The sequence below is a fragment of the Chrysochloris asiatica genome, unplaced genomic scaffold (genome assembly GCF_000296735.1).
Source record: "Chrysochloris asiatica unplaced genomic scaffold, ChrAsi1.0 scaffold00073, whole genome shotgun sequence".
In the NCBI taxonomy this organism is placed as follows: Eukaryota; Metazoa; Chordata; class Mammalia; order Afrosoricida; family Chrysochloridae; genus Chrysochloris; species Chrysochloris asiatica.
The window spans coordinates 655,797-664,120 of record NW_006408591.1 but is presented as its reverse complement, the minus strand read 5'-3'; the positions used below and the strand labels follow the sequence as shown (position 1 = coordinate 664,120).

Here is an 8,324-nt window from a genome sequence, read left to right as displayed (position 1 = left end):
ATAATGAATGTAATGAAACAAGTTATATGAATTGTTGAATGTGAAACTGATGATGTGCCCTGTAAACTTTCACTCAATCCACAATAAAAACCTTAAATTTAAAACAACAACAAAACATGTTGTGTTTTCTTTAGTACTAGCATACAATCTTTCTTCCTCATGCTTCTCCAAAGTTGGCAGCTATCATATACTCCTAGTACCAACCTACCCATCCAATCCACTCAAGACATGGTGTCTAATTCCTCAGGCAAAGTGAAACCATAAGTACCTTCAGGTTTGACCCAGCTTTGTTTCCTTACAAGTTCCCCCTGCTTCTTCTTCTGATTGTCTTCCCACAGTATACCAGAGGAAGAACATCTGTCATCAACTTCTTTGGCCCCACATTTGTTCTGTATTTTCTCATTTAACTGTGGCTCATCAAAGAATTAGCATTCCTTAAACTCATGAGCGGAGTCCTGGTGTGGCGCTGGGTGGGTTAATGTGCCAGACTGCAAAGCTGTTTGAACTGTAAGGTCAGTGGTTCAAGCTTACCAGCTGCTCCTTGGAAACCCTATACAGGGTCACTATAGGTTGGAAGTGACTCCATGGCACTTAACAACAACTAAAGCAAATGCATGAGAATTGTTTGTTCATGCAAACACCCTCATATCCACACACACCCAGAACTTCTAGAGAGAGAACAACTAACTACAGCATACACATAACTGTGGAAAAGTCACAAGTTACAAATGCTTTTTTACCTTGCCATGCTGTGGGGTGAAGCCATTTCAGAATATAGTGGTTTTTAACTTTTCTTTTCATCATGACCCTTTCATCATGGCCCTTTTAAGAATCTTATGAAAGGTATGGATCAACATTTCCAGAAAAATGACCAATACATGTAACATATAATTGTAGTGGAAGGACGATGGATTAGGATCCATAGGAATCTTTAGACAATAGGATAAGAATTTCTATTATAAAGAAACTCATAGAGTAGCGTACTTAAGACATTATGTAGATTAAGTAGTTGCATAGCTAGATAGATAGATCAATGAAGATGCCATTTTTGAGGCCTAACTATGTGCCCAGAACATGTACAATATCTCTAAATTTTACAATAGTCCTGCAAGTGAAATACTACTCTTTCTATTTTGCAAATTGAGGAAACTAGCACTTAAGGAGATCAAGTAATTAATCTTAATGCCATGCAGCTGATAAATAAGAGCTGGAACTTGGTCTAGCACATGAACTCTTTCCTGGTCCACTCTGCCTCTTGGTCCATTCAAATGAGCTCAAAGTCAGTCCTATCAGCTATCCAAGTCCACTTTCTACTTAAAGGCACAACAATGAAGTCCCTGAGCATTTATGGAATTCATCCCAATTAGAAGCCCTCATGCAATGCCAGTAGGATGGCTGGAATGAACCTCAGATGACACCGCAATCAATCACTGTAGTCACCATCTGCTAACGCCACTCAGATTCAGAGCTGCTTGTCTCTCGAGAAGCTTAGTCCAAGATTCCCATGCAATGAACCTTCCATATAACGGACACAGAAGCAGTCTTGCATCCTGGTTTGAGTTTTCTATAGACTTGTCTCAATAGCTTTAGAAGGCTTTGATGCAGTATTTAATTTTCAATGCCTATTGTTTTTCTTAAAAGAGCATGCACAAGTGTAGCTTGACACACCTTTGAAGCTGTCAAAATGTCAGCATTCTGACATGTAATGACCATAGGATTTGCCTTCCAATTCTAACTATGTCTACTTGAGGAAGGAAATTTGCACAGTGGGAAAATATGTTGCCCTTTGCTTTGTTTCCTTTTCTTCTGTGGGGGGAGAGTTATTCATGTGTGTCTCGAATACAATAAGAAATAGCACATGCTACTCATGTTCTCAGTAACATTTTTTGTGTGTGAGCTTTTATTCTCATAGCTGGATTCCACTGTAATTCTCACGTGGCAGAACAAAACTATTAATAGGATTCCAACTTTTTTTTTTTCCTACTAGACCCCAGAGAAATCTCCTTTGCCATGTGACTGAAGGGCAGATAGGATCTTGACATGACACATCGATTTAGTTTCCAAAACAGTAACTTTACTAAATAAATCATTTCAGCGCTTGATTGTTATTTATACATGCAAATCTGGTTTTCATTTGTTGGGTCCGGACAGGAGGAAAGCTAATAATCTCATCAAAAGCTGAATCTCTTCCATTTTGGAAATGGCACAGAGGTCACAATCACCTGACCCTATCTCCTCAAGGAAAGGGTAAATCAAACTCCTCTCTAATGCGGCCTACCAACAAACAGCACTGAGGTTAGAGGGCTCTGGGGAGTTCAAAAGCAGGATTCTCAACACAGGCCAACCACCTCCCTTCCTTTCATTCTAGTAGCATGTTGTCTGTTTCCAATGATGATATTCTGAACAGAAAAAAGTGGAGAAAGGTGTGAAAAAAAAGTGAAATTTAAAAACATGAGCAATTACCTAATTGTTGTCAGGGGTTTTCCAGTCAGTTTGGACTCATAGAATCCCTACTGACAACCCTACATACAACAGAATAAAACATTCCCAGTCCTACACCAAACTCAAGATGCTTGAGCCCTTTGTTACAGCCACCATGTCATCCCATCTCATTGAGGGTCTTCCTCTTTTTCACTGGCCCTCCACTATGCCAATATGATGTTCTTCTCCTACCAGGATATCCAAAGTACCTGAAATGAAATCTCTCCTTCATATCTTCTAAGGATCTTTCTGGAGTACTTTCAAATACATATTTGTTCATTCTTCTGGCAGTCAATAATATATTCAATATTCTTTGCCAACACCATAATTCAAAAGCATTAATTCTTCTTCAGTTTTCAAAATTCATTGTCTAGCTTTCACATGTGTGTATGAGGTAATTGAAAATAATATGGTAGTGTTGTGGTTACCAGTCGATCTGCTAACCTCAAGATCAGCAGTTTGAAACCACCAGTCATACTGCTGAGGAAAGATGAGGCTTTCTGCTACTGTAAAGATTTACAGTCTCAGAAACTCTTTGTAGGATCACTATGAGTTGAAACTGACTCCACGGCACACTACCACCACCACCACCACCATGGCTTGTGGCTTGACCAGGCTTAATCTTCAAAGTAGTAGCTTTGATTTTTAACACTTTAAAGCGGTCTTTTGAAGGAAATTGGATCAATGCAATATCTCATTAGATTTCTTGACTGCTACTTGATCCATTAGGTCTACAGCACTGATTGCAGATATAAATAAAAAGAAGTCCTTGATAACTTTAATACTGTCTCTATTTATTGAGATGTTGTTTATTTTCATTTTATGTTGAGGTATAATCTATACTGAAAGGAGCTCTGGTAGTGTAGTAGTTAGGAATCCGGCTGCTAACCTCAGGGTCAGCAGTTTGAAACTATCAGCTGTTCCACAGGAGAAAAATGAAGCTTTCTGCTCCCTTAAAGACTTACAGCCTCAGAAATCCTCAACAGGGTTGCTGTGAGTTGGAACCGACTCCACAGCACATAACAACAACAATCTATATTTTATCTTCATTAGTGTTTCAAGTCGTCTTCACTTTTGGCAAACAAGTTTGTGCTTTCTGCATATTGCAGGTTGTTAAAGACTCTTCCTCTGATCCTGGTGCTGCATTCTTCTTCATTTAGACCAGCTTCTCTAATTATTTGCTTCACATACAGATTGAATAAGTATTGTGATACTATATCATCCTGAAGCATGCCTTTCCTGATTTTAAACCATTCAGTATCCTCTTGTTTTGTTTGAGAGACTGACTCTTTGAATATTAATAAGCTCTAGCACAATTAAGTGCTCTGGAATGTCTATTCATCAGAATGTTATCTATAATTTGTTATGGTCCACACAGATGAATACCTTTTTGCATATTCAGTGAAACACAGGTAAACATCTTTCTGGTATTTTCTGCTTCCAGTCAAGATTCATCTAACATCAACATTGATAATTCTCCTTTCATATCTTCTTCTGAGTCCAGCTAGCTTGAGTTTCTGGCAGCTCCAGGTCGATGTATTGTTGAAACTGTTTTTTTTTTTAATTATCTTTAGCATAAATTTTACTTGTGTGTGATATTAATGATATTGTTTGGTAATGCTTGTGTTATCTTGGATCATATTTCTTGGGATCGACACAATTTCTTCCAGCTGATTAGCCAAGTAGTTGTCTAGCAAAATTTTTGACATAGAGAAGTGAGCTCTTGCAGCATTGCATCTGGTTATTGAAATATCTCAATTTGTAATCTATCAGTTCCTGAAGCTTTTCATTAATGCCTTTAAGGCCTTGTGTACAGTTTGGATTTCTTCCTTCAGTATCATTGATTCTTGATATTATGACATGGATGAATATTGACCAATTGTTTTTGGTACTGTGGCTGTGTATTCCTTCTGTTTTGTTTTGCTTTGTTTTGTTTTTTACCTTTTACTGTGATTTGAGTGAATGTTTACAGAGAAAATTGGTTTTCCACTCAACAATTTAAATGCATTTTTCTTGGTGACATTGATTGTAGTCTCACATTTTTCCTCTGTTTATCATTTCCATTTGTCCTTCTTTTTTATCCCTTTATGCCTTCTGAACTTTACCCCTGGATATTGATACCCTATGGTTGGTTGTTCTAAGGAGTGCTTATCTCCTTGGTATTATCATTCACTCTCTAGGCCTCTGTTAAGCTTGGCTGAAAGTCTGTCTTTTTTACAATTTTGAATTTTGTTCCACTTATTTTTTCTTAGTCTATCCAGAACCTCTGACTGTGATCATTTTAGAGCACTCAACAGTGGTAGACAGGCAACATCTAGAGGGTGACATTCATAAGTTCCATTAATACTTTGGCCTCATTTTTCCGTGTTTTTTTTTTTTTTTTCCTTCTTCACTCTTCTTTGTTCCAGATAGGGAAAGACTAATAGCTGTACCTTAGATAGACACTTAAAAGCTTTTCTTTGTTTTTTTTTTTTGGTTATAAACTTTATTGCTCTCTCTGGGTTCCATTACAAATGTTTGAAAGTCACTGATATACAGAGAACTGAGTCAAAGACTGTGATCTGTGCTACATCTATGTGCTTTCTAGATTGAAAACTCATACAGACAGATAAATACCTGTCCACTGGCAAGGGTAGCTTACTATTTACTGTTCCAAAGGTCGGAGAAAAACCATGCGGAAATAAAAGCAAGCAAACATACAAATAAATACACAGGTGTCATATCATGGTTAACGTTCTTGAATATATTCCATTAAGTGTCCTAATTGACCCAGGAAGGATTCAAGTGTGTTCCATCTTTATGCTGCTTCTTGCAAACACTTTTGCTTTGCTAGTTCGTGTATTAGATCTTCATATACTTGTGAAAAGAGGTCCTCTTCAGATTTTGTTCAATCTGGTTAAACGATTCCCCACGTGATGTCCTCGATTTCCCTTCTGTGCTTTATATACACGGGCCACACGTGTCCGTCAAAGTATCCCGGGGGGTCTGGTTGCTCATAGACCCTTGTACTACCAAAACATGTACGGAACTCCTCCTCCTTTTACATTCTTCATAAGGAATGGTCAGCGTCAAGAGGCTTGTAATTGAAGAGAAGGAAACCTTCGATGATTAAGATGGGGGTTTCCTCAGCATTTTCCTAGTCTGTTGAGAGCAGAGAGGATCATGGGCTTCTCATCCATCAGGAAATAGTCGACATCATTTTTTCCATGTTAAGCACTTCAAGCACAACATTCTGCAAAAATTCATTGTTTACCTATCTCTATCTCAGACTCTGTCTTATAAAAATCATCCTGAGATATGACTGCAATTTGGGAGGTGTTTCTGCAAATTCTTAGCCAACATTGTCTTCTCACCATTTGTCACACCACTAATTCCAATGATAAAGGTTTTCTTAATTAGCTTGAAAATCACGTCTTCCAGGTTCCAGTTTGAGTTAAACCGCGAAGAAGATTATCAAGTGCGCGCTTGACACTAACTCGCCACTACCCGCAGTTCGCTAACCAAGAGGTCCACAACCCTTCTTCCCACGCCTCTTCCAGGTTACTGGGGGGGGGGGCAGGTAGAGCTAGGCACCGGAGGTTACTTCTTGCTCCCGCAACCCACCTGGCCTGGATTCATGTCCCCATGGAGTCGGAGTTTCCTCATAAGCTTTTAAGACACCAGTCACTGCTCACTAAAGTGAGATCAACCTTAATACCTGCCCCCCTACTCTAACTTTGGTCCTTAGCCTCCAGGTCCAGTGATCCATTCCCTCAAGGTATTGGGCTATGATTGAGAAGTTCACAGATTTTCACTCCTGTTTGCTCTACTATGTACATGTATATATTTATATGTATACAGAAACATCATGTACCAAACTCATAAATGAAGTCTGGGTGTGGTGATGTAGGATAAGCAGTATCAATTTGAACCAAAAGGTGGCTGTTCAAATCCACCAGCTACTCCTCGGAAACCTTATACAGAGTTGCTATGAGTCAGAATAGACTCGATGGCACTTAACAACAACAATACTTATATATGGCCATGAATGTAGTCCCTTTTGCCAATCATACCTGTTCATCTTGTCCGTCTGTCTATATATCCACAGGTACATTAATGATTGTTATTACTGATAAAGCAGCATAAACTATATACTAGAGTTTACTTCATTGTAAATTTTGTGCACCTTTTCATGTCTTCCTTTTCTTTAGTGAAATTGTGCTGATCACATCACCCCTTATATATTGCTTTCCCTTTCAGCCAAATTAATACTCATCTGAGCCCTTGTGTGGTGCTGTAGGATAAACACTAGACTGCTAACCACAATGTCAGCAATTCAAACCCACCAGTTGCTCCTCAGAAACCCGAAACAGAATTGCTATGAGTCAGAACCAACTCCACCCCACTTAACAACAATTACTAATGATTTAAAGCATTTCTTTATGTGTTTGTTGGCCACCTGAGTGTCTTTCGTGAAGTGTCTATTCATGTCTGTCCATCTTTTAATTGGACTGTTTTGGGATAATTTTGTTATTGTTGAGGTATTAAAGGTTTCTAAAAATTCTTTTGGAATAGTCCCTTGCTAGATATGTCATTGCTGGACATTTCCCCCTCAATCTGTAGAATCTCTTTTTACTATTTTGGAAAAGTCTTTTGATGTGCATACATTTTTAATCTTTAGAAAGTGTTTCCCCATTTAATAGATTTCAATCTTTTGTCAAATACCGGCTTTCCATAGGTACATGGATTTACTTTTTTTAAAACTTTTTATTGCTAACTGAGTGAAGGTTTACAGAGAAGATCATCCGTTTTACAGTCAGCAAACTGTGCACTTGGTTTCATTTCACTAATTGCAGTCCTTTCTATGCAACAATAGTCATTCCATTTATTCTGTGTGATTCCTATTTGCATCCCACCCATCTACCTATCCTGTCTCAACTTTGTCCTTAGGAAAATGTTGCCTTTTGACTGATGATTCCATGGTGAGCATATCTTCCTAGTGTTGTTGTCCCTCCATATAAACCTACCTACTGCTTGTCTGAAATTAGGCCACGAGGGTAAGCTCCTTTCCAGACCTGAAGGGTTATTGAGGGCCATAGTTTCAGATTCCTCCAGGCTCATTCTTACCCATAAACTTGGTCTTTTTTTGTAAATAATTTAAAGTTTTTTTCCACATTTTCTCCCACTCTATCCAGGACTTTTTACTGCGGTCCCTCTCAGAACAGTTAGTAATTGTAGCCAGGAACCATGTAGTTCTTCTGATGTCAGAGTGTGGGGACTGATGTTCATATGTTCTATTAGTCACTGCACTAATTGATTTCAAGCCTCCTCAAGTCTAATCACTCTTATTTCTTTTGCGCATGGAGAGACCAAAGCTGTACCTTAGACGTCTGCTCATGAGTTTTCAATATCTCATACACTACTCACAGAAGTCGGATGTAGAACATTGTCTTTGTGGACTTTTTGTTGTTGTTATGTGTTGTGGAGTTGGTTCTTACTGATAGCGACCCTGTACAGGGTTTCTGAGGCTGTAAATCTTTATGGGAGCAGAACGCCTCATCTTTCTCCTGTGGAACTGCTGGTAGTTTTGGATTGCTGACCCTGATGTTTCCAGCCCATTTCATAACCACTAAGCTACTATGTGTACTGTGTGTTGTTGGGCTGATGCTCTGTATATATCCATGAGATCAAGTTGATTTATTGTATTTTTTAACTCATCTGTGCTTTGTTGTGTTTCTTTCTAGCTGTTCTGTCTTTCTTCAAAAGTGGTATATTAATAACTTCTATTATTATACTTCTATTATTATAGAGTTTTATATTAATTTCTTTAAGTATATTAGTGTTTGATTTATGTCTTCTGAGAC

At 38.4% G+C, this 8,324-nt stretch overlaps 2 pseudogenes; one reads left to right on the top strand and one right to left on the bottom strand.

Moving 5' to 3' along the window:
- The window catches only part of LOC102825751, an 8,809-nt pseudogene extending 3,905 nt beyond the window's left edge, over positions 1 to 4,904 (top strand).
- Positions 4,905 to 5,278: 374 nt separating this feature from the next.
- Positions 5,279 to 7,581, bottom strand: LOC102825371 (annotated as a pseudogene).
- Positions 7,582 to 8,324: the final 743 nt, after the last annotated feature.